We start from the raw sequence: 26,652 nt of genomic DNA, 5'->3' as shown, positions 1-26,652 counted from the left end.
AAGATTTCCTAGGAGATATATGCCAAAAAAATGACCCTAGAAGATAAAATAACCACTAATATTTACAAAGTGTTTATGATGTGGTAGGCACTGTGCAATATAACAAAAGCTTGCTAAGTGCTTGCTATGCACCAGGCACTACTCTAAACCCTGGGATACAGCAATAAAATATACAAATTTTTTGCCTTTGTGCAACTTACTTTTAAGTGGAGAGAGCTAGACAATGACTAAATATATATTAAGTGGTGATAGCTTAAGGAGAACAATAAAACAAAATAAATATATAAAAATGATAGAGAGCTGCCATTTTGCAGGAGAAGCACATGAAACTTTTGCTGATAAGCTGGTATCTTTGCAGAGACAGACCTCAAGGAAGCAAGACCTAGGAAGCAAAGGGTTCAAAGCATTAGGAGCAGCTGGATGCAAAGGCTTTGAAATGTGGACATGCTTAATGTGTTACAGGAAGAGCAAGCAAAGGGGTCAACGTAGCTGGATGAAGTTAGCGAGAAGGAGGATGGTGGGAGAGGTAGTTAGACAAGAAGGCTTCTGAAAGGCAGTAGAACTTTACAAACATCTAGTGCAAGGGTCTATCTCACTCCAGTTGATAGACTTGCCCTTAATCCTGTGGCAACACTTCAAGGGCATCTTCCCAACTGCCCTGCAATATCTGAGTGTCTCAACATATGGTTTGGGCAAACACAGTCTAATCTAAGGTTTTCCAAACTGTGGGCTGCAACATGGTGCCACAGTGTCATGAAACTATTTTAGTGGGTTGAACAAGCATTTTAAAAAGTGAAAAAATAACCCAATGCAAGCAGTTATATATGTATGCCTGTGTGTGTGTGTGTATGTGTGTGTGAGAGAGAGAGAGAGAGAGGAGATGTATTTGTTGTGATGTAAAATGTATTTCTTACTGAGGGTCACATGGAAACATTTGAAGCTGACTCTAGTCCATTCCCCCCTTGCACAGTGCCGCTGGAGCACACACCACATGCACACATCTGCACCAAAAGGCACGTTGGCTGTTGATTTGTGTGTAGCCTCCTATACAGGCTGTCAACAATTTGATCCAAAAGATGAACTTGCCTGCAGCTACAGAACCAAAAAAGTCTTCTGTGTTAATTGAGATGTTTACTTTAAGCAAGGCAGCAATTACATTGCAATGACTCTTTGTCTTTTTGCTTTTGTTGAGTTATCATAGACCTTGGTCTGCAGAAGAATCCCCTAGATTCAGCCAATGATATCTCTCTGAGTCCCCATATGCATGTAGGGGAGGGGCTGGTGGCTCCCTCTCAGGAAAGAACAGACCCGTCAAAAGTGGAGTTTTACTGGAGTCAGACAGGTATAAACTCCAATCCTGATGCTGCCACCTCCTAACTGTGTGACCTGGACAAGTGACGTCATTCCTTTGTGTCTCAGTTTCCTATTCTGTAAAATGGGGGTGATAATAGTACCTATGTCATATATTGTTATGGGTTAAATAAAAATAAAAGCTTATAACTAACACAGCACTTGACTATGCCTATTAATCCAGTTAATTCTCACTACTACCCTGAGAGGTGAAGAACCTATTATCCCCCATTTTACAGATGGGAAAACTGAGGCCCAATAGGTTCAGTAACTTGCCTAAGGTCACATAGCTGGTATGTTATGAGAGCTAGGATTCAAACCAAGGCAATTTGATATCAGAGCTCACCCTTGCATATTCCATATTCTGTTTACTTCAATGAGATAATGTTGGTGACAATGCCTGGCACACCAAGGTGCATAAATTATTTATTTAACACTTACATGGTGCTTACTAAGCAGTGCTTAAACAGTGCTTATTAAACACATCTGCAGATATTATTTCATTTAAACCTCACAACAACCTTAGGAGATAAAAGTCATTGCTGTCTTCATTTTATAGATGAGAAAATTGAGACAGAGAGAGGTCAGGTAACTTGCACAGGGTCACTCAGCTGATAGCAGAGTTAGGATGCATGCCCAGGCAGCCTGGCTCTGGAGTCTAAAAATCTAACTACTTTACTATGCTGCCTCTCATTTCATTGAGCAAGCTGTGTCTCACTCTCCAAGACCCTCACCCTACTCTCAACCCCTTGCTAACATAGAATAGTGGTTAAGGATAAGGACTATGTAGTCAGCCAAGTTGGTGCTGGAAATGTAGCTAGTAACTGATGGCTGTGTGACCTTGAGCAGGTGCTTTCTCCTCTCTGGGCCTCACATTCCCCCAGATAGGGATGAAACTGATAGCGCCTGCTTCATAGGATTGGTATGACGAGTAAATGAAGTGATGCATATTGAGTCCTCAGCGCAGGGCTGGCATGCAGTAGGTGCTCAATACACATATTTGGTTATAGCTCAGCAGTGCGGTCTCCATTCATTCCTCTCTCCCAACTGTACTGGGGATCCTAAAACCCAGGGGTAAGGGGGCCCTGGCTTCAGGGGGAGAGCTGAGATGTGGAACTGAGAGGGCCTAGATAGAGGAGGAAAGCAGAAGGACTGCAGTCCATGACTCCTTCATTGATTCATTCATTCATTCTTTTATTCATCAACCACATGTCAGTCCAGCCCTGTTCAGAAACAGGGCTCTGCTGGGCATGCAGACACCAAGATGAAAATATCTCAGAGAACTAGACAAGAATGGAGGAAAAAGTATAAATGACTTTTCATGTTATTAAATACTCCTTTATACCAGCAAGTTCTAAGATATGTTCAGGTGAATTGACCACTAATTCCATAAGGTCTCAAGAGCTAAAGTGTTAATATATTCCCTCAAAAGTTTCCAAGAAAGAAAAAAAAGAAAGAGAGAAGAAAAGAAGAAAAGAAAGGAAGAGAAAGGAAAAAAGAGGTTTGATTACTTCTGCGTTGGGACTCCTAGGAACGTGCAATTGTGCATTGTGAATTAAAAAAAAAAAAAGGAAAAAGGTGCTAGAGTGTGCAGTATTTCCCTTTGTTGACACTTTGTTGGCCAAGGAAGGTATCATCAAATCCTCTGGCAAGTATATGTTTCCACTGGCTAAGCTTGAGTTTTTCCAAAAATAGATCCCAAGGCAAGGATGTAAGAACAAGTAGTTTATTTGAGAGGTACAGGAAACAGCAGTGGGTGAGGGAGGGAAGTGAGGGGAGGGAAGGTGCATTGTCAAGCCAGCCATCACTGTAGGCAACTAGAGATTAATTCCAGTGGGAATTAGGGTAAAACGCACACCTCAGGATTATCCCATTTGAAGGAAACTGAACTGGAATATGTATAGACAAGAGTTTCTCAACCTCAGCATTATTGATGTTTAGGGCTATATAATTCTTTGTTGTAGGGCTGGCTGTCCTGTGTATTACAGGATGTTTAGCAGCATCCCTGACCTCTACTTGCTACATGCCAGTAGCACCCCCACCTCTCCACAGCCATGACAACAAAAAATGTCTTCAGGCATTGGCAACTTTTCACCTTCAGTTGAGAAGCACTGTTATAGATCAGCTCCTGCCAGTCATTGGTTGAACGATATTGGAGAAAGGGATGTTATTTCATTAGGGAAGGCAAACAAACATTCAACGACCGGCCAGAGAAAGCCTTCAGGCAAAGAAGTCAGGCGGCAGTTGGAATCCTGCTAGCATACACCGAAATCGTGAGGGAGGGGAAATGGGTGAGGCACTGACCGTGTACATCTCCCCCAGCACAATTTGAGAAACACTTTTCTATAGGACAATTTTTGCAATTTCGTGAAACTCTATCACATAGACAAAACAAAATGTATTTAGCCAATCACTTGTCACTAAACATTCAGGTTAATTCTAATTTTTCAATATTATAAATAATAGAATAATGAAAATATCCTTAGAGCTTAATCTCTGCCCATATTTATGATAATCTAGGATAAGTTCATAACAGTTGAGTAAGTCAGAGCGTGAATATTTTTTAACTCTTCTATATTATAAATTGCCCTCTTGTCAGTAGTATATGAGAATATCCATTTTCTTACACCCGTACCAGTACTAGGTATTATATATATTTTGGCCTTTGCCATTTTGGCAAGCAAAAATGGATATGTGTTTTATTTGCATTTCATATAAGTGTAGGATATTCATACTTCTTATTTTGTAAACTACAAGTCTAAGGCTTTGCCCATCACTCCACTGTAGGGTTTGATTTTGAGGCCGGGGGAGGTGTTCTCCCCCAACAGATAAGATGCCTTCTCAGAGCTTTGCTTAGTCTCCTAGGCCTCCCCATTATCCTGTTGCCAGGAGTAATTGTCAACTTCTGGCATAATTAATTGTGAACATGAATCAGCCCAGTTGACTCACTAATTAATTCTGATCCCTCCTGAATTAGATATTTTGAATCCCCCACCTCTAGGACACATTTTTCCAGACCAATTGGGGCTACTCGGGACTTGAAACTTCTGGTACTAGATCCTGCCCTCCACTGTATGGGTCTAGCTGCTTCAGATTCCCCTTCTTAGCTTCAAAAAGAATGGGGAAATGGGGAAATTTCACCACCTGAAAATCAGATTAAAACTGATAATTTATGTGGACTCTTTGCTGTCAAGAAGGGCGAGCACAAATCTCCACTCTTTAAGTGTAGGCTACACATGGTGACTTCCTGCCAAAAAAAATACAGTCTGGAAAGGGTGAGGGAAGAGTAACTTTACAGTTGAGAAGTCTGACAAACAGTACCTCAGTCAAGTGATCAAGTTCAGCATCAACAGCAATAAATCATTTTGATAGTATGTATCCTTGATATGACACAATAAAATGGCACCTTAGCCCTGTGCTCTTCCTCCCAAAAAATGCGTTACCACAGCCTAACCATGAGAGAAACATCAGACAAATTCCAACAAAGGGGTATCCTACAAATACTTGACCAGTGCTCCTCAAAACCATCAAAGCCGTCAAAAACAAGGTGAGTCTAAGAAATTGTCACAGCCAAGAAGAGACTAAAGAGACATGGTAAATAAGTGCAATGTGGTATCCAATGGTATCCTAGAACAGGAAAAGACATTAGGCAAAAACTATGGAAATCTAAATAACCCGTGGACTTTAGTCAATAACAATGTATCAGTATTGGTTCATTATTTGCGAGAAATGTGCTATAGTAATATAAGCTATTAATAACGGGAGAAACTGAGTATGGGAGATATGGGAACTCTCCTGAATACCTTCGTAATTTTCCTGTAAATCTAAAACTATTCTAAGAAAAAAAGTTCTACTAAAAATAACTTTTTTATGATAAAGGGAAATAATTTTGTACCAAGAGAAGGCAATACACTATCAGCTAAGGATACAGTCTACAACTGAAGTGGGGCCCAATTCATGGTCTCTCCCAGAGGAACTATCTCTTGTAGAACTTCAGATGAGCACTGGGTCATAGAGTCTGAAGATGGGAATGTAAGTCCTTCATCTGTGTGACCTTAAGCAAAGTCACTTGGCCTCTCTGAGGCTGAGTCATCATCTGTAAAATGGGACCAAGAACACTCACATACTTTCCTGAGATGCTGTAAGGGTACTCATAAGAGCAGGTACCATTTACAGAGCACTTACTAGGTGCCTAGCACTGGAAAAACTTTTATTATCTCATTTATTTCTTACAATGCTCCTATGGAGTAGCTACTATTCTTAAGCCCATTTTACAGATAAGGAAAATGAGGTTAACTGAGATGAAGCAACTTGTCCAGGGCTATATGGCTGGGAAGTAACCAAGAAAAGACTTGGTGGCAAGCTGTCCCCAGAGCCCATCCACATAATCATGACACTATGGTTCCTTTAATCAAGAGGCATGAGACTGTATGCTCAACAAGAACAGAAATTTTAGCCTATTTAGTTCACAGCTATATTCCCTTTCCTGGGCACATAGCAGGTGTTCAGCAAATATTTATCAAGAGATTCAATGTTGAATAAGTGAATAAATGGATGAGAAAAATTTATAAACTGTAGAAGCATATATTTTCATGAAAATTATTACCAGTTGTATTAGTGATCTATTGTATCACCCCAAACTTGGTGGTTTAAAACAATGATAATCATTTATTACCTCTCACTCTTCCTGTGGGTCAAAAACTTGGTTCTGTTTTGGAATCTCTCATGTGGTTGATGTTGGCCAGGGCTGCAGTCATCTGAAGCTTGACAAGAACTGGAGGATCAGCTCTCAAGGTTGTTCATCCATATGACTGGCAAACTGGTGCTGACTGCTGGCAGGAGGCCTCAGTTCTTCTTTGTATGGATCTCTCCACAGGCCTGCTTGAGCATCATCACAGAATAGTGGCTGGCTTCCTTCAGAGCAAGCGATTCCATAGACCATGAAAGAAACTGCAGTATTTCTTATGCCCTATCCTTGGAAGTCATACATGTTCTAATGGTCCAGTGGTATAGTCCTCATTCAAATGATGAGGAAACTACAAAAAGTCATAAATGCCATGCAGTAAGGATTACAGGGGGCCATCTTGGAGGCCACCATTCATCTCTTAGATTTGAGTCTTGAAGTTGAAGTTCTCTGAATTGCACTTCTAATATCTAATTGTGATAAAGACAGCAATACCTCACTTCTTCCCAGCTCATCCCTTAAAGACCAGCACAAGCTTATGCAAGGGAGATAAGGGCTATCAATTTATTGCAAACAAATCCTTTTTGTTTAACCCAAACACGTAATTTCTGGTGATATATCTTCGGACCGAAGTCAGTCTCCTCCTGGCTTGGCCACGGTAACTTCTCATCTCTACTCTTGTTCCCCATATGGAAACATTAAAATGGCTCTAAAAGCAGGGAAATGAAGGTGTGACATCTTTGGATTGATGAGGCTAATTCTAGTGGAAATTCATTTGGAACAAACTGAAAAATGGAAAGAGATTGCCTCTGAATCCTTTTTCCTTTGTCTCTCATCCTTATTGTCTTTCAGTAAACCCTGCCTTCACCCTTCATCAACCTGGCCTATTTCCTTCTGAATAGTATGTTTCACAGTTCTAGGTTAAGTGTGTCTCCTTAGTGGAGCAATGGCATTGTCAGCTGTTGACACTTTAGTATGAATTATGTCCTGTGACTCCAAGTCCTATACTCTTTACTTGATGCCCGTCATGACTCCCATTGTAATACACCACCATGTTTTCTTTCGTTAACCATCCCAAAGTGGCCAAAAAAGAAGCAGTTGGCTAAGTAGAGGATTTCACATATATCTCCACCTCAACTTCCTTGTTTTCTTGACTTCTCCAGCCAAAGCTTTCTTTAGGTGTGTTCTGGGTAACCAACATAGAACACAGACCTTATACCGGTTATCTCCCCTTTCGGAATTACCATCTGCTCTTCTCTGCCCTGCCCTGTCCCTAGGAAGTTGATGTCTATGAACCACATGAAGGTCCAACCTTGTCCTCTAGCTTTCAGTTGGGTTACAGCAATGGGAGGCAGCAGCAAGAGAACAGGTGGGGAAGGAGGGGGAAGATATTTCTTCCCCCTACTCCCTCCCTGCCAGGCTATAGTTTTGGCAATGGTTGTTTGCCTTCCTATGGCCATGGATCCTGTCAGGTGAAATCCCTTGCACAATCACAGGCCATGTGGAGGGTTCCAGAAACACCACTCCTTCCCTGGCCCCTTTAGATCTGGTGTGTTAGTAGCTACCCTCTGAGGCCAGCCCCTCAGTGCTTTCCCATTCCTTGGTTGTCTCCTTGAGCCTGCCCCTGTCCCTGCCCCTGTAAATAGATCCCTAAACTCTCCTTGTCTTTTTTGAGTATACCATATGCTTCCTGCTGGGACCCTGATGAATGCAGATCCCCTTCCTCATCCCCACCTGCCTCTTTGTTATCTTACTTGGCAACAACTGCAGAAATATGCTCCCAAATTCCAGAATGTAGCAGCCACATCAACCAAGTGTTAAGAAGCTTTGCCAAAGCACTGGGGCCTGTGGAGAGGATGCCTTAGAAGGTGAATAAGGTAAATGCTTCAGGAGAGATGCACTCTAGCTGCTGAATGTGGTGATATTGAAAGAGAGAGGAGCTGAGTGGGAAGAGAAATTTGGCTCACCTGTCTGTGAAGATTGGTCCTCCACTCAGTTGGAGGCAACGGCTGCTTTTTTAACCTCATTCGGCAGAAACAACTGCTGCAGGTGTTGGAGAAAGTACATCTAGAGCAGAGAATCTGTATCATTTAGGGAAGATTCCAGAGACAAAGAGCCAAAGGTAAGAGATGGAGGGGGTTAAAACCAGCCACCTTCATATCCTCACTTAAAATATATAGTGTGTGAATAGAAAATTTGAGGTGTGTGAGGCCAATAGATCAAGGGATGACTGCCATTGAAAAGATAGTTTGCTACTAACAGTTCCCAAGAGGAGGATGCGTGCCATTGGGCAGTGGGGGGCATGTGGAGAAGCATTAAAGTTGGTCAGGAGGCAAGGGAGAGAGGGGAAGCTGTGGTCCAAAGACTTTGTTGTGGTATCACAGGCAGGAACAAGCAAAGCAGGGTAAGCAAGCTTATTATTGGCTAGTTTGAATAATTTCAGCAGTCTCTGGGGTATAGGGGCTGTCCCTGGTTGTGTGGTACCTGGCCTTGGGTAATTATAGCGGTGATCCCAGAGTATGAGAGCCTGATACAGAAGATGGTTGGAGTGTGGGCTCTGGTGGTTGGTCTGCAGATGAAAAGCATGCTCAGTAGCCTAGTTGTTTATTACCTCTAGTAATTGGCTAACCCCGGGAGGGACAGTCCCTCAAGGATCAGCAAGGCCTCAGAAGTCAAAGCATCAAAATACAGAAAATAAAAGGCATGGTTAATACACCCCAAGATTACTTTTCCAAGGCTCTTCTACCCCGAATGGAAAATCTAGATTTGTTGAAAGGCAGCCAGGGGCCATACAATATTTCAGACAGGGAAACAGTGTCATAATATAGAGACTAGGGTCCAGGACTCATCAGGCCTAGTGGAAGTTCTGATGGACAGGCTTACTCTTATTAAGTAAGCTGCTTTCCTCCCACCTCAAACCCCATCTTCTTTCCCCTCTGTCCACTCAGCAGTGATGGATAGTCTTATGCTTGGGGTCTCCCAGCATCCATGTTTCCTTTCCAAACAGTACCCTAAATATCCTTTCCAAAGCCAGCACTCCCCTCTTCTCAGCCATATGATTTTGGTAGACTGGTTTGACCCCATTAGTATAGCCCACCTCCTGGGCACACGATTGGTTTAGGAATAAATACATGTAGCCAGCCTCAAGATCCATGAGTTATTGGAACATGTTTGCAGAGGTTCTTAGGAAAGAAAAGTTTTCTCTCTTTTCCACAAGCACTATTAGAAAGAACTGTCCCTCATCCCTCACACAACACGGTGGGAAGAACTCTGACAACCATCCTGTGGCTCCACAAAGGAGATCCTGGAGCCTGGGAAGAAGCAAAGTACCTAAATTCTTGGTGACATCCCTTGTGCGGCTACAATAAAGCCAGCCTGCATCTTGATGCACCTCTGGACTTTTCAATTACCCTAGGCAACAAATTCTCCTGATTGTTTAAGTAAGTGTGAATTGACTTTTATGTCACTTGTAACATAAAGTCCTGACTGATGCACCATCCACCTCCAAAATCCAGCTCTGAATGATTCCTCACCCCCCGCCGTGGCCCCAGAGCCGCTCTACTCCCCGTAGTGCTTCCCTCCTCTTGATGCCTCCAGCTTGTGCTTGGTGGGGACTCCCCTTTCAAAGACTCTTAGGGATGTGTCCTACCCACATATGACCAGCACCTTCCTCTGGCTTAAACCCCTTCATTAACATAACTAGTGTGTACCTTTCCAGCTCCACCTGCTGTACCAGTGATCCTCATAGAACAAGGATGATGTTTGGGGTGGTGGACTTTCACTAAGGGGAAGGTGCACTGGACTGGGAGTTAGGTCTCTGTCCTATTTCTGACCTTCATCTACTGTGTGACTTGAGCTAGGTCCCATAACCCTCTCAATATTCTTATCTAAAAAATGAGATTTGGAACAAGATTTGCAGGTTTTCCGTCATGTTCTTTGAGATCCTAGCATTCTAAATGGTTGTCTCCAGGGCCTCTGTGGAAAAACAGGGATTGACTAGAGGTGTAATGCCCACTCACATTTTCTGCTTAGTTTCAGCCACAGCTGCTTAATGAAAAAAATTAAAAGCCACTAGAGAAAATGATATCTAAGAGCTTAGGGTAATCATCAAGGCTGTTTCCCAAGAAATTCTGGTTCTCTTTCCAGGCACATGTTAGGATTACTCTGCTTCACCCTCTTGAATTTGTGTATTGCCATTTGCTTGTTTCAGCTAATAAAATGTAAGTACAAGTGATATATACCACTTTCAGGTGAAAGCTTTAAAAGAGAGCATGCAATTCAGCATATCCCCTTTTCCCTGCTATGGAAATGATTGTGAAAACACATCAACATGAAGCCTCGATTCACCTACTTTCCTGAAAAGCTTTGATGAGCAAAGACCACCCCCCCCCCCCAACAACAACAACACCACCAAAAAACCCATATGCCTTTGTCACACCACATGAATGAGAAATAAAGTTTTGTTATGTTAAGACTCTGAGATTTGGGGTTATCTGTTTCTATAGCAACACCCAGCCTATCCTGACTGATATACAGATGGTGAAACTGGGGCACCAAGAGGTTAAGTAAATTGCCCAGATTGCCACAGCTGGTAAGTGGCATGGTCAGGACCTATACTCAGACCAATAATAATAATTGCTTCCATCGCATATAAGAATTGAACCCAGTCATGTCTGAAGCCAGCTCCTACGAGCTCATGAGAGCTGACTGTGGGTATCTCTTCCCAAGTTCATATTTAGTGACTTCATATGGTAGCTTGAAATTGACCATGGTGGCATTTATACCATGGATATGAGTACATGCTACAATTCAGGGCTTTTCTGTGGAAGTCCTAATTCACTAAATTTGTTCATGGAAATTCCCAGAAGCTCATCCAGGACACCTTTTGGGGTTCCGTGAAGTATATTTCATTAATGAGAAAGAATCTGCAGTGAGACTAGCATCATGCAGTGGAATCACAAATTGAGTTGTTAAGAGAAAGAAGAGAGAAGGTGCTCTGCAGGATGGCTAAACAGTATGCTATGAGAGCAAGAGGAAGAAAACAAATCCAGTGGAGGAAAGAAAGATCTTCCAATAAAAAGAACAGAGATTTTTAATCTTTGCCGCACACATTTTGTCAAGTCTGCATAATTCATGAAACACAAGAACATCCGGAGGACAGCTGAAGTTCAGGGCAGAAGATCAAGTTGACAAGATTGGCTTTGGGTTAAAACAAGCAGGTGGGGGCTTGGCTGTTGGAACTGACCTATTTTTCTCTGTGTTTACTCTCCGGCAGGAGCTGTCACTGTTCATCCATCACCCGGCCAGGCTGCACCCGAAGTCCATTTTTCCCTAGGGGCCTTCGGAACCTGGAACCACAAGGATGGCTATTGTATTGGGTTCTGGTCACTGTTCCCACATATCCACACCACTGTATTCATTGATAATGACAGTAGCTCTGCCACTTATAGGCAGGGTGACTTTGTACAAGGGATCTTACTCTCTAAGCCTCAACTTAGTCTTTATAAAGCGGGGCTGATAAGAGCTCCTAAGTCATAGGGCTGCAATGCACAGTGCCTGGAATATAGTAAGTACTTAATAACTGTTGGTTATCAACTTTTAGTACTACAATAATTACCATATCTAACAATGCCAGCACATTTTAAGAGCTTTGCTTAAAGTCCATTTTTTAATTGTCACAGCAAGTTTATGAGGTAGGTACTATTATTGTCCCCGTTTTCCAGATGGGGAAACTAAGTCAGGGGAGAAAATGTTATTTGCACAAAGTCAGAGTAAGTGGTAGAGTCAAGCAGTTATGGAGCCCCTGCTAAGTGCCAAGCAGTTTATAAATATTATCTCATCTCTGCCAAACAACTTTGAGAGTTAGGGATTATTGCTTCCCTTTTAAAGATGAAGAGATGGAGGCTCACAGAGTTAAATTAGCTAAGCCTAGGATACGAAGCAAGTAAGCAGCAAAGTGGGAATGCAAGCCTAGGTCTGTTTGCCTCTTAGTGCCAGTCTCACTCAACCATCCTTCATTCCCAGAAATAAATAAAAGCAGCCACACTTATTTTTTTTAAATTATAATAGAAATGTTTATTTTATATGTTGTGATCATATAAAACTTGGAAAATAAAAATAGAAACAAATTCAAATGACGATTTGTAGTTTTTTAAGGTATATACATTGTCTTTTTGATAAACACATTTTGGGGGTTTTTAAAATTATTATTATACTTTAAGTTCTAGGGTACATGTGCACAAAGTGCAGGTTTGTTACTTATGTATACACCTGCCATGTTGTTGTGTTGCACCCATTAACTCATCATTAGGTATATCTCCTAAAGCTACCTCTCTCCCCTCCCCCTACCCCATGACAGGTCCTGGTGTGTGATGTTCCCCATTCTGTGTCCAAGTGATCTCATTGTTCAATTCCCACCTATGAGTGAGAACATGCAGTGTTTGGTTTTCTGTCTTTGCGATAGTTTGCTCAGAATGATGGTTTCCAGCTTCATCCATGTCCCTACAAAGGATATGAACTCATCCTTTTTTATTCAGCCACACTTATTAAGGCTAATTCACATTTATTTCATTTACGATATGCAAGACACTAAGTTAAGCCTTCTACAAGCATTCTCTTCTGTAATTATCTCCACAGCCCCAGGCAGTGGGTATTTATCTTCATTTGACAGAGCTGAAAACTGAGGCACATAGAGGTTCTACTTGGCCAAGGTCACACAACTAGAACGTGGCAATGTGGGGAATGACTCCAGAGCCTCTTCACGTAACCAGTGGGATGTACTCTGTGAAGCTATAGGGTCTACTTAACAGACATCCTCCACCTGCCATGAGAATCCCAGGTCCTCTCATTCCCTTTGACCAATATCTAAGCAGGTGTGCTGAAGAGGGAATGGGTGGGGGGAGAGGTACTCAAGAATTAGAGAGAGAAATGTTGGGGGAGGGGCAAAGTTAGGGCTAAACCTGATGGACAGAAAGCTAAACCAGGGGCCAGCAGGCTGGGCCAGCCCTCCTTCCTCTTTGCCTCACTCCCCCAACCCCCAAGAAGGAATCCTAGTACCTTGCCAGGTGCATCCTGGAGGTCATGGAACTGCCAATTAAAGCAGGTCTGGGGAGTTAAAGAAAAAAAGAAAGAAAGAAAAAAAAAGAATCCCTTGGTCTCCTTGGAGACAGCGTGGATCTCCCTGTGCTCCAGAGACAGCAGCTGGGCCCTAGGCTGGGGACTGGCAGAAGCTGGGGGAGGCCTCTCCTCAGCTTTCTGGGATAGAAAGTTTAAAACTGAACCTTCTGAAATGACTAAATAAAGGTCAGTGGCTGCCAGCTGGATGGACTTCCAGGCAGTGTCTGATAGAGTCAAGACAGGAGCTGGAGGAACACTCAGCTCCATGAACACTACCTCCATGGGAGGCCTGCCTTGGAGGTGACCCAGAGGCAGGGCCGCCACCCAAGGAGGAAGTTTCATGTCTTCTGTGGGACCCAAACTGAATGTCAATGTGGAGAAGAAATCAGTCCTACACTGAGCTCACCCTCTGCAACCTCCAGACAAGTTCAGGATGACTGCTGTGTCTCTTTCTGGCTTACATGCCTCAAAGGGCTCCCTGGTGTCTGCACGAAGTCTTGAAGTTTCTCATGTGGACTTTGGGACCCTGAGGAATCTGGCCTCTGCCTACCTTCCCAGCTTCATCTCACACCTGTCCTGCATCATTCTAGAAATGCTGCCCCTGCATTGCTGGTGCCTGCCTACCCCCAATCTGTTTCTCTTCTCCTGGGCTATGTTCAGTTTCTCTGCTCCTGGACTTAGCCCCTGCTTTCTGGAATGCCCTTTCCCTATTCCCTCTCACTGGCCACTAGGGTCTAGGAGGATCCTAATCACCCTTTAAAATTCACCCCAGACTTTCCATTCTTGCCCTCGTCCCGCAGTGCTGAATTAGGTGCTGTATTAGTCTCCAAGGACTGCTGTAACAAATTACCACAAACTGCTGCCTTGAAACAACAGAAATTTATTATCTCTCAGTTCTGGGGCCTAGAAGTCTGAACTCAGGATGTCAGCAGGACCATGTTCCCTCAGACGCTCTAGGGAAGAATCTTGGCTTGCTCCTTTCTAGCTTCTTGTGGCTGCTGACAAACCCTAGCATTCCTGGGCTTGTGGCTACATCATTCCAGTTTCCGTCTCTGTCTTCAAACGGCTGTTTTTTTTCTGTGTGTCTTTGCACCTTCTTATTAGGAGACCAATAACTGAATTTAGGACCCAACCTTATCCAGTATACTTCATGTTAACTAATTACATCTCCAAAGACCCTATTTCAAATAAGGTCACATTCTTAGGTTTCCAGGAGGATGTGAATCTGGGGGAATGCTATTCAACCCAGTACAACCAGTTTAGAGAGGGGAACAGTATTACAGGCTGGGAAGATCAAGGAAAGGTTCAAAGAGAAACTGGGTCTCTGAGGTTGAATATTATTTGCACAAGCAGAGTGAAAAAGAAAAGATATTTCATTTTGGGAAAATGGCTTTGAGCAAACACCCAAAGGTGGGGAGCCAGTGACCCCTATAAAACTTCTCCAGTAGGTTCAAGCTTGTGCCTGATAATATGTTTTCCCAAGGCCCTTGGGACTCCTCCCATTTGCTTCCCCCACTTAAAACAATCTGGCAGCAGAGGAGGACTACTCAACACCTTTAAACAGAATCCATCTGCTAATAAAACTGAAAGCAATAATCTGTCGCTTTGAAAGTATGAGCCAACATGTTTCTCAAGAAATGTTCTATTCCCTGCAATAACATTGAGCCAGTAAACTGCTTCCTTTTCTCTCTCTCTCTTTTTCTCTCTCTCTTTCTCATCTATACATTTTCAAATAATCAATGTCAAGTCATCCTTGGAGTATTAAATAACTAGGTAGCCCATGCAATTAGAGAGCAGGTACCTTCTTAATGCCAAAAGACAAGAGGAAAAAAAATAAAACCCAAAGTACTTGAAAGTAATGGAGTCAGATAGTTGGGGATTGAAATACTGCCTTCATCACGTACTGACTTGTGACTTTGTGACCTCTGAAACCTCAATTTTCTCATGAGCAAAATAGGGATGATAATCTTACCACCCTCCTGGTTTGTTTTTGCATTAAGCAATGTGATGTATGTACCATGCCTGGCACAAAGTCAGAAACTGAATAAATGCTAGCTGATAATCTTTGTTCAATGATATTTTTAGTAACAATATTGTTATTGCAATTCCAGAATATATTTGTATTGTAAAATAAAGCAATGAGTGCCTAATTTCATGACATTAAAAATCAAGGTTTTAAGTTGAAAAGAGATATATGATCAAACACTGTATCCTGATTTTGAATGAGAAATATCAGTATAAACTCATGACATGTTTTCTCCTAAAAAATATGCATTTTCTAACTGTCATCTTAAAATACCTAGAGCCAATAACTAACCCAGGAGCAGTGAGCACTCCCACCACCCAGATTATGGTCTCAAATACCATTTTCCCACCCAAAGAGGTCAGAGCTCCTTGGAGAAATGGCTGACTCTGGCTTTGAGTAGAAAATGTATAAGTCTGAAAGGATTGTCATACCAAAGTATGAGAAAGCTGTTGATATATTAGGGTTATTTCTAGAGAACTCAAAGACCAACTTTAGTAGTCTTCCACCAGCCAAAGATGAGATCATTTGAGCATCAAATGTCCCTGTATTTAAGTTCCTCCACTAAACCCTGGTCTCATTCAGTGTCTCCAGGGCACAGTGCCATTTCAGTTGGAGTTGACAGGTGTTTGGTACAACACCTTCCTTGGTGCTACTGTCTGAGTTAAGCCACCTCCTCTAATCCCATTACATCTCTCTCATAGCACATCTTAAAATACGTAGTGTCTTGCAGGCTATGTGCCTGGTGCCTCACCCCCTTTGAGTCCCTGGAGAACAGAGGTCATGTCTTTTTCACCATTATATCTTTATCATCTTGTATAGTTTCTTGCACATTGTAGGCTCATGGGGCTTATTAAATGGGTGAGTGAGAGAATGGAGGATTGACACCCTCCTCTTCATTTTCATTTCGTCATGGTACACACTTTAGCTCAATTATCCTCTGAACTCTTCCTTTCTTCACTCCCTTGTCAATAACAATTTTCTTGCACGCTGCCCCATTGGCCTCAGGCCATGATCTTGGCAAAGGAGGTGAACAAGGACACTATGGTTTTGTCATCCAGATACCACCATTTAACCTAGGTAATGACTTGCTCTTCTGTGGCACTTAACACTTTGCAAACTCCTTCGATAAGTATGAGCTCCTTACAACAGCCCTGGAAGGCAGGCAAGGTTACTCTTGGTATCCCCAGGATAGAAGTGAGTGAGTTTACATAGATAACTCATGATGTCTGTCCCATCCACGGCACCTGTTTTGGCAGCCCCTGCTGAAGAACTGGCCACAAGTCAATTGGCCACTCATGTTGTATGCTAAGGGCCTGACCCTTGGTCAGAATTGATTGGATCAGAACTGTATACTTGATTTAAGTGAGCCAATCAGGCTGTCTCTTGAAAAATGTAGACTGGAAAAGAAAGGAGACTTCCTTGAAGGTCATTTTGGCAGTTTTGGAACTGAGCCAGTGTGCAGACAGAAGCAGAGAGGAGCCACCAGATGGTCTCAGAAAGAGAGAGAAAGAATAGTCTCCATGACTTCTGAGCTCTCTGTAATGCCCAGTGGAGTTTCTTGTGAAAACCAGCTCTGATTCCCGCCCTTGGGTCTCAGGAGTCTCTTTACTGTCCTTCTGATAAATCCCCCATTTCACTAGAGTTAATTTGTGTAGGCTTCTGTTCCTTGTAAACATATAAGCCTTGGCCCAGACAGGGATATAAGCAGAAGGAAGAACATCAGGCTAGAGATCAGAAGACCTTAGTGGCTTTGCCACTGAGTAACTGTGTGACATCAGGTAAAATATTTCATCTCTCAGAACCTCAGTTTCCACTCTTGTAAAGTGAGAATGCTGACAATACCTAGCATATAGGAGCAATTGAGCAACATGCTTAACAGCATTTTGTTGCTATATAATTACTAAGTGAGTTAACTTGTCCACGATCACTGTAATGGTGGGAAATTCAAGCATCATAGTTGGCAAGCCATAAGAGAGCTGTTAGGGAGAGACTGAGCATTGTTCAACCAGAAGTCACTTTGTACAACAGCCTCCTGGGAGTGGAGCTGCATGTGGACACTGTCTGGAGTCAGGAGGAAGGGTATGATGGCTTTGAGAATGCCCTACCCGTAAGTCACCAGCTTCCAGGAGACAATCACCTGGAGAGAGAGCCCCAGTCACCCCAGGGGAGGCAGCGGAGCATCTACCTCTGGCTCTATCTCTAGAACCATTCTTTCTCTCTAGGCCTCTGAGTTCTTAGGTCAGGGATGGTGTCTCTCTTGCCAATAGCCCTGTCTCCAGAGGCACACAGGCCTGGCACACAGTAACTGAATGAATGCCTCCGTGCCTCTGTCTGTCTCTATGAGCCTCTGTTAGCTGTTTTTTAATGTGACCCTCTCGCTTGCTCTCTCTTCTCTCTTTTTTTTCTCTCTCTCTCTTCTCTTTTTTTTCTTTCCCTCTCTCTCTCTCTCCCTCTCCCTATTATTTCTCTCTCTCTTGTCTCCTCTGTCTCTCCCTCTCTATCTCCCTCTGTCCTCGCTGTCTCTCCCGCATCCTCCTCTGTCTCTCCCCACCTCACGGGCACACGCACTCACACCTGCCCCAGACCTCTCCCTCTCCCGGGCTCCCTTTGTCTTGGTCCCTCTCCCGTTGCCTGGTAACCGCCCTCCCCTTCACCAGCCCCACGGAAACTATAGCAACGGGCAGCCGGAAGATGCGGCCATTCCTCTCCCTTTTGTCCCTTGCATTTCAGCGGCGCCCGCGCACGTGGACGCTCCAATTACAGGTACTTGGGAGGGGACGCCTTTGTCCGCCGCCCATTCACGGTGCGGAGCCGGCTTCGGGCGGAGAAGCTGTCGGGCGCTGTCGCACAAAGCGCTTTTGTGCCTCCTCCCGGCGCCCTCCTCCACTCCCTGCCGCGTTCAAGGACAAACAAGGACCTCCAAACTCGTGTTCAAACGCCCCGCGTGGTGGGCAGCGTGGGGGGTCAGGGGAGAATCTAGAAGGAACCCAAAGGATGAGCAGACCTAGCCAGTGAAGAACACACAGACATATTGACCCAGCAGCCCCCAGAATAGAACCCAGGGACCAGAAGCGCAGGGCACAGGAATGTGTCATGATTGGCGCAAGGGCTACGGCTCCACCACTGCCTGCCTTATGCCCCTCTGCACTCTGACCTTCCACTCCTCCAGCACCGAGGTCCTTCCCAAACCAGAGGCTTCGCACCTGTTCTTCCCTCTTGGCTCAGATTTCCCATCCCTCTTTGAACAGTTAACTCCCGCCCCACCCTCAATCTCAGCTCCAGCGTGCCTTCCTGGAGGAAGCTTCCCTGCCCATCCCTCCATTCCCCCTCCCAGGTTCCCACAGCCCCCTAAGCTGTGCTTTCCACATGTACAATCATACATATTTCTTAAAAGCCGTGTAAGTTTCCAGGGGCTCCTGTAACAGATGACCACAAACTGGATGGCTTAAAACAACACGTATGCGTTGTCTCCCAGCTCTAGAGGCTAGAAGTTGGAAGGCAGGATGTGTGTAAGGCCACGCTCCCTCGGAAGGCTCCAGGGGGGATCTTTCTTTGCCTCCTCCAGCTTCTGGTGACTGCCAGCATCCCTGGCATTCTTTGGCCTGTGGACACATCACTCTAATCTCTGCCCATGGTCACATGGGTTTCTCCCCGTGTCTCTCTGTCTTAATTTCCCTCATCTTATAAGGACACCAGTCATTGGATTCGGGTTCACCCTAATCCAGAATGACCTGTCTTAACTTGATTATATCTGTAATGTTATTTACAAATGATACGGACAGGAGACAGGGTGACACTGGGTAGAAGAGGGTGGTTCTCCAGCAAAGGCCCCACCCTCAAGCCTGGATACCTGAGGCCCTAAATGAGAATGGGAATTCCTGTTTTCAAGCCCAAAAAGTTGACTTTTGGCCTGCCACGCCTCCTATCCTGCCCCCATATAAACCCAGAACCCCAAGCTCCAGAGAAGACCAGCAGGCGAGGAGGCGAGGAGGCAAGTAGACAGATGGCAGAACAACATGGCAGAGAAACAGAGAAGAGGAGAGATGTCTGGATGCCAAGAGGAGTTTGGCTGGAGGCGGTCAGAGAAGAGTCCAGTGGCTGGGCAGTCCGACTCCAGGGAAAGATCACCTTCCCGTTCCATCTCCCTTCAGGCTCCCCATCCATCTCACTAAGAGCCATCTCTACCACTCAATAAAACCTTGCACTCATCCTTCGAGCCCTTATGTGATCTGATTCTTCTAGGACACTGGGCAAGAGCTCGGGATACAGAAAGTTGTCACATTGGCCCTCTACCCTTATGATAAGGCAGAGGGTCCATTTAGCTGGTTAACACTCAAGCCATCTGCAGATGACAAAGCTGAAAGAGCTTTGTAACAATAGGGTTGCAAGCACCCACCCCTAGACACTACCGTGGGGCCAAGAGCCCAAAGCACTTGCCCAGCCTCTGCACCTGCCTATCTGCATGCTCCCCCTAGGGGTTTGAGCTGCAGGGTGACTGAACAGGCAAGCCACACCTCTGTCGTACATCCTGCTAGGGGAATCAGGGAACTCTCCCATTTCACAGCGGAGGTCACATTCCAAGGTCCAAGGTAGAAATAAGTTTGGGGAGAGGAGGCACTACTCAACCCAGTATAGATGGTTATTCATCCTCCCTCCTCTAAACTTATAAGCCCTGAGATCTCTGCAAATCTTTACCCATGACTGTCCCCCAGTGTCTGGTCAGCTAAGAGGCCAGTCAATATTCAGTGAAGGAATGAGCAAGCAAGAGTTGCTTCTCCTCCATGAGACTTAGTAGTCCTTATCCATAAAATGGGCATAATAGCATTACTTCAAAACATCCTTGAGGAGAAATCCACACCTGACAGGTAGAGGATGTGCAAAAATCAATAACCATGTATATCAGTTTCTTGCCACTGCTGTACAAATTACCACAAATTTCATGGTTTAAACCACTGCAATTTATTCTCTCACAGTTCTAGAGAAATCCAAAATCAACATGTCAACAGGGCCATGCTCCCTCCAAAGGCTCTAGGAGAGGATCCTTTCTTGCCTCTTTTAGCTTCTGGTGGCTCCAGGCATTTGTTGGCTTGAGGTTGAATCACTCCAATCTCTTTCTCCATCTTCACATGGCCTGTCTCCTGTCCTGTGTCCTCTCCTTTTCTTCTCAGGACACTTGACATTGAATATAGTGCCTACTCAGACAATTCCAGATGGTCTCATCTTGAAATCTTTAATAACACCTGCAAAGACTCTTTTTCCAAATAAAATTACATTCACTGATTCAAATGATTTGACATGGGGACATATCTTTTGTGGGAGGGAGAAAACCACCATTCAATCCACTACCATGATTATTATTTCCATAATTAATGTATGAGCTGTGGTTGCTGACAATTTATATTCAATCAATATTTATAAGGACCACATAGTTGCAGTTCTAAAATGTCCTGATTTTTACTGAATTTTCACAATGACCCTGAGGAGTAGGCACTACTGTTTGCATATTAAGAGTTGAGACAAATGAGGCAGGAGAGGTAAGGTGATTTCCCCCTATGCCACAAACAGGGCAGAGTCCTCCAATGTACCCTGCCCCAATCCCAGCCCAGTGTGTGCACAAACCATTCCTCTGCCCAAAGCCTTTTCTTTTTCCCACCTTCACTAGTTAGGTCTGCTCATCCTTCTGGTTCTTTTCAGACTCTCCTCTGACTGTGCAGGGCTACATTAGGGTTTCTCTGGTTTCCAGGGCATTCTTTACTTTTTCTCTCTGTGTCTATTTGTGTCTGCTTCCTCTGAACTGTGAACTCCTTGAGGATAAAGACTGACTTTTGTTCAATATTACACCATCACAGCTTAGCATGGAACCAACCATAGAGCAAGAACTCTATAAATATTTATTGAAGTGAAATTGTATGTGTGATGGTATTGATATGGACTTATTCAACTGAAACATATCAATACCAGTTATATTATTATGATGACTTCTTGTCTGAGACCCAGATCCGACAAAAATCCTGAGTTAGAGAAAGCTAGTGAGTACTTACTCCTAGGATTCAAGTGATTGCAAAGTTTGAAAGACTGAGCAACTGGAAAAAACCTGGTGCCATTAATAGAAATCAAGAGAATCGATAGTGTAGACCAATGCTTATCAAACATTAATATGCACGCGAGTCATCCAGGGACTTGTTAAAAACACACATCCTGATTCACTTGGTCTGTGGTGGGCCTATGATTCTGCATCTACAAGCTCCAAGGTGATGCTGATGAGACTGGCCCTGAAACACACTTGAGAAGCAAGATTGCAGCTGATTTGAGCAGTAGGTCAAGGATGGTGAGTTGGATTTGGAAATGCTGAGCTTGAGTTGCTCAAGTGATTATCTGATGAATATTATTCAGTGAGGCAGTGCTAAAAACACAGGACTAGGCACTGGAGAGAGGGGCAATGATTACAGCTTTCAATATAGCACATGATATAGGATGTTGGTGAGCATGAGTATGGTCAAGGAAAAAACAAAGAGATATTTGGGAAATATCCACATTTGGGGAAAAGAAAAAAAAAAAGAAATAGAAAAGGAGCAGCTGGAGAGAGAGACAGAGAAACCAGGATGGCAAAGAGTCCCAGGACAGTCAGTTGCTGCAAAGGGTGAGGACACTGAGGCAAGGACCTGCTCATGGAGTCTACAACCTTGAGAAAAGATTTCGCGAGGGTGCAGGAGGGCAGAGCAGACAGTGTTGATCCCTACCCCTGCCTTTGAGCCATGGGAATTTACCAGCAGCTGCAGCAGATTATTCCCCCATGCAGAAACTTCCCACCTTGAACAACTGTGTCCAGTTATCCTCTTCACCTGAGGACCTTCTCCAACTCCAGAGAAGCTTGCTTGGCCTCAAGTAGTCTCAACTCAGATGTGTAGGGGAGTTAACATCCGGGGGGACAACCCCTAACCAGTCTGGTATGGGAATGGGTAGATAAGAACCCCAGTTCCTCAGTTCTCTAAGGAAATGTTTCTGAAGCCTGGTTTCTCAGCAGAATTAAGCTACAGTTGCCCACAACACTATACCTTTGATTGGCTTATACTTCCTGGAATCACCTCCCTAATGAATTCTTTGTGCCTAAGTCTTTGTTGCATAGTCCACTTTGGGGGAAACTCACACTAAGGCAGGTCAGTAGCCACATTGCAAGAGTTTAAATCAGGACAAATACAAGAAACAAGTGTATTAACACAAGAATGGAAGTTATTTTAAACTAGCCTTGCAAATAGCCCCTCATTCACCAACCCTAATTTGAGCAAGCAGGTAATCCAGTGATTACAATCACTGATTTCTCACTGGATAAGGAAAAGCCTTAGAAGGCTGGTTCACATGAGCGCCCCCAAGCATCACCACCATCACCAATCCACTTTAATACTTGCCCCCGCCCACACACACACACACAAAGCTGATATTATCTCGGGAAATGGGCAAAGCTTGAGGAAGAGGATAAAGTTTGCCTGGTTCAGTTCACATCTCTGGAGACAGTATCTGGGTGCAGCTGAGGTTGCTGCTATATATAACACACAAGCACAACTAATAAAACTGATTGTAAAGCACTTTGCAGATCCAAAGTGCCACATAAATGCTAAATAAGAAAATTCATCTTAGCTACAAAGAACTCATGTTGTGAGATTGGAGTGGTTTTTGAGGCCGCGCCAGGGGAAGGGGAGTATGTGCCATCTCTCATCTCTCACTCCTACTCTCTGCCCTCATTCTCCCCCCAACAAATATATGCACACACACTCCTGAGAAGTGTGCAGGTGCTCCCATATGTACCCCGACACACGCTCCCCCCCAACAAATATACCCCACATGCATACTCATTACCCTGCACATATATACATCCAAGGACATCTTTATAGCCATGCGTATATACCCACATGCACTCCAACACAGACACACACACACACACACACACACCAGCATATATATCACACATGTATTCAGAGACATCTTTATAGTCATGAATATATACCCAGAGGCACACACATACATAGCCTCTCAGGTACATGGCATCTTCTAAATATCCTCCTCAGATATTCTGTCATACATGTGGCCACAAATGCATCCCCTGAAAACCACACACATACAAAACATTCTCTAACATACAACCCACCACACACAGTCTCACACATGCCTTTATACATGTTGCAGTATTTTAAATCATTGTTTGAAATTCCTGTCTGGCCGCAGTGGCTCACACCTGTAATTCCAGCACTTTGGGAGGCCAAGGCAGGTGGATCAACTGAGGTCAGGAGTTCGAGACCAGCCTGATCAACATGGTGAAACCCCATTTCTACTGAAAATACAAAATTAGCCAGGCATGGTGGCGGGCACCTGTAATCCCAGCTACTTGGGAGGCTGAGGCAGGAGAATCGCTTGAACCCGGGAGGCAGAGATTTACGGTTAATAAACACCATTGCATTCTAGCCACCAGACAACAAAGAGCAAAATCCAGATCCTAAAAAAGAGAGGAAGAAAGAGAGAGAGAGAGAAGAAAAGAAGAAAAGAAAAAGAAAAGAAAAGAAAAGAAGAAAGAAAGAAAGAAAGAAAGAAAGAAAGAAAGAAAGAAAGAAAGAGGTCACATCCTGTTTGCATTAAAAACATATGTCCATGCCCTTCATCACATAATTGCCTCTCACTGTGGCCCTACTTTACTTCCCCACCTACTGATGGTGGACTTGATCACATAAATTGCTTCGGCCAATGAAACATTAGCAGATGGTTATCTAAGGAGGGTTTAAATATGTTTGTAAGCTTTGGGTTGTTCTCTTGGTCTCCAATGGTCTGCCAGAAATAGAGCATGCCTCTTCAGCTGGGACCACAGGATGGACACAGAGCAGATCTAAACTTCATGTGCAGTGTGTACAACAGCTCAGCTGGACTCACAGTCCAAAGTAGAAGCACCCAGATGAGCCCAACCTAGATTAACCACAAACTACAAACCCGGAGGCGTGAGACTAGACCAGGGATCAGAAAACTATAGCCTATGGGCCAAAACCAAACTATTCCCATTTTTGCAAACAATGGTTTAATAGATCACAGCCATGCCCATCATTTATATATTGTCTACGGCTACTTCCACTTTACAAGGGTAGGGTTGAATAGTCGCAATAGACACCACATGGTCAACAAAACCTAAAATTGTATCATCTGACCCTTTATGGAAAAAGTTTTCCAATCCGAGGATTGGTACTAGTTGTTGTAAGACATTAAGCTTTGGGGTGGTTTGTTACACAGCATGATTGTGACAGTGGCTAATTCATACGTACAAATACAAACACTTCAGATACTTTCTCATATGCATATGTTTTTGTTTCCATGTACCTACAGTTGCACAAGCTTCATCTCATAAAGTCACCCATAGATATCCTCAACAGACACATAGAGATACAGTGTTTTTTTGTTTGTTTGTTTGTTTTTTGTTTTTTGTTTTTTGTTTTTGACGTGGAGTCTTGCTCTGTTGCCAGGCTGGAGTGCAGTGGCATGATCTCAGCTCACTGCAACCTCCGCCTCCCAGGTTCAAGCAATTCTTCTGCCTCATACTCCTGAGTAGCTGGGACTACAGGCGCGCACCACCAAGCCCCGCTAATTTTTTGTATTTTAGCAGAGATGGGGTTCCACCATGTTGGCCAAGATGATCTCTATCTCCTGACCTCATAATCTGCCCACCCCAGCCACCTAAAGTGCCGGGATTACAGGCATGAGCCACTGCACCAGGCCCATAGAGATATACTTTTATGGTCTGTATACACATGGATCAACACACACAAACATACGTAAATACGTACCTAAGACATTTCCACACAAAGTCACACATGCAATGTCCCTACAACCACACACACATTCATCCACATGCCCCTCATGTGTTCATGCTACCTGCCTTCACTCATGCCTACATATTCCCACACACAAAGGAACACATGGGGACAGGTGTAACCTTTTCAGTTCAACTTCAGGTCTTCTGCCCATTTGTGTAACGAAGCTTGAGCAATCTGATAAGCCTAGTTTCTTCTGCAAAAATTACTTGGCCTGAGGCCTGGTGTGGTGGCTCATGCCTGTAATCATAGCACTTTGGGAGGCCAAGGAAGGCGGATTTTTTTTTCTTTGAGGGGTCAGAGAGACTGCCTGTTCACAGACTGTCTTTACCTCCTGCCCCAACAACCCTCGATCCTCAGGTTTGCTTCCTCTGAGCACCTTTAGCTGGCTCTGTATGCTTCTTGGCTTCTCCTCATTGCTTTAAAAAAATCCTGATGCTCAAACCACACTCCAGATAACAGTAGCTGGCACTTGGGAAAGACTCAATACATACTCATTGTTATCTTCCTTGATTACCACAGGAACATACTCTCTTGTCTTCTTTCCAAAAGCTGTAGAGGAAGAAGAGGTTTCTTCTCTGCAGGCTTTTCCAGCACCCTAGCTCCACCCCTCCAAAACTCACTCCTCTGAAATTTTATTTATTGGCTTAAATAAAATATAGCTCCAGAGTCAGCCCTGTTTTTCAAGCACAAACAGGAAGTCAAACATCAAATTTTTCATGGATGGAGAGCAGCCAGCTGAGTCCGGACAGGAATATGGATGCTCCTCACAAAAGACTCTCGAAAGACCCTGAGAATTCGCAAGCTGGACAAGCAGGAATGCCCAGAGCTTTGATCAATCAGAGCAGCAGCCGGTACCTCTGCCTGGTCTGGAGAGGGAGGAATTTAGGGTCTTGATCACCGTCTACTCCAGTGACCATGTTTCTACTTTGCAACGGAAGCCAGGTTGGATGGCTGGTGTAGCACACACAGAGTTGGAATCCTGGAAACCAGATCAGCAGGGCAGATAAGAAGTTGTGGGGTCAGCCAGACCTAGGTTCAAATACCAGCACTACCAGGTTTTAGTTGAAACGCTTTGGGTAAGTCATTTCACTTCTTCATACCTCCAGTACTTCCTCATAAAAGCAGCATAATAAAATATTTCCCTTGTAGGGTTATGTTGAAGATTTAAAAAATGAAATAGGTCATTATGCTTGTCACATAGTAAGTACTTGATAACTGGCCCTAATTCCTCCCTACATGAGTGTCAACATTTATAGATGTTTTTGTTGTTAAGTATCTGAGGGACCTAGACTTCTCTGTCACATGCATTATCCTATTTAATTTTTGTTCCTGTTTCCTTCTCTTTCGTTATGTAGCATTTTAAAAACCACATGTTCATTCAGCTGTTTCTCATCAGCTTCGTTCTATTCCCAAATAAACATATTCACATAAAATAAAACAATTTTAATGAAAGGAGAATTTTTTTCCTTAAAAATTTTTCTGATGATGAAATGTATGTAAATGATGAAAATGAATTCTATTTAATTTTTTGTGGAATATTTTTCACCAGAAAAGTGTTTGCTGAAGGAACAAGCTACGCAGGCGATATAATCCTCCTTTCCTTGTTATAATAATAAGTGTTTACCATG

General features: G+C 43.8%; 1 long non-coding RNA gene across 1 annotated transcript; it reads left to right on the top strand.

Moving 5' to 3' along the window:
* Positions 1-12,476: 12,476 nt before the first annotated feature.
* On the top strand, positions 12,477-19,392 carry LOC110740770. The gene is made up of 2 exons (XR_002515885.2): positions 12,477-17,939; positions 19,124-19,392. It is a non-coding gene; the product is annotated as an uncharacterized LOC110740770 (long non-coding RNA).
* The last annotated feature ends 7,260 nt before the right edge of the window (positions 19,393-26,652 follow it).

Source organism: Papio anubis, chromosome 9, assembly GCF_008728515.1.
Source record: "Papio anubis isolate 15944 chromosome 9, Panubis1.0, whole genome shotgun sequence".
NCBI lineage: Eukaryota > Metazoa > Chordata > Mammalia > Primates > Cercopithecidae > Papio > Papio anubis.
Note: the sequence above shows the minus strand (reverse complement) of the source record. Positions and strands in the feature narration are given on the sequence as shown.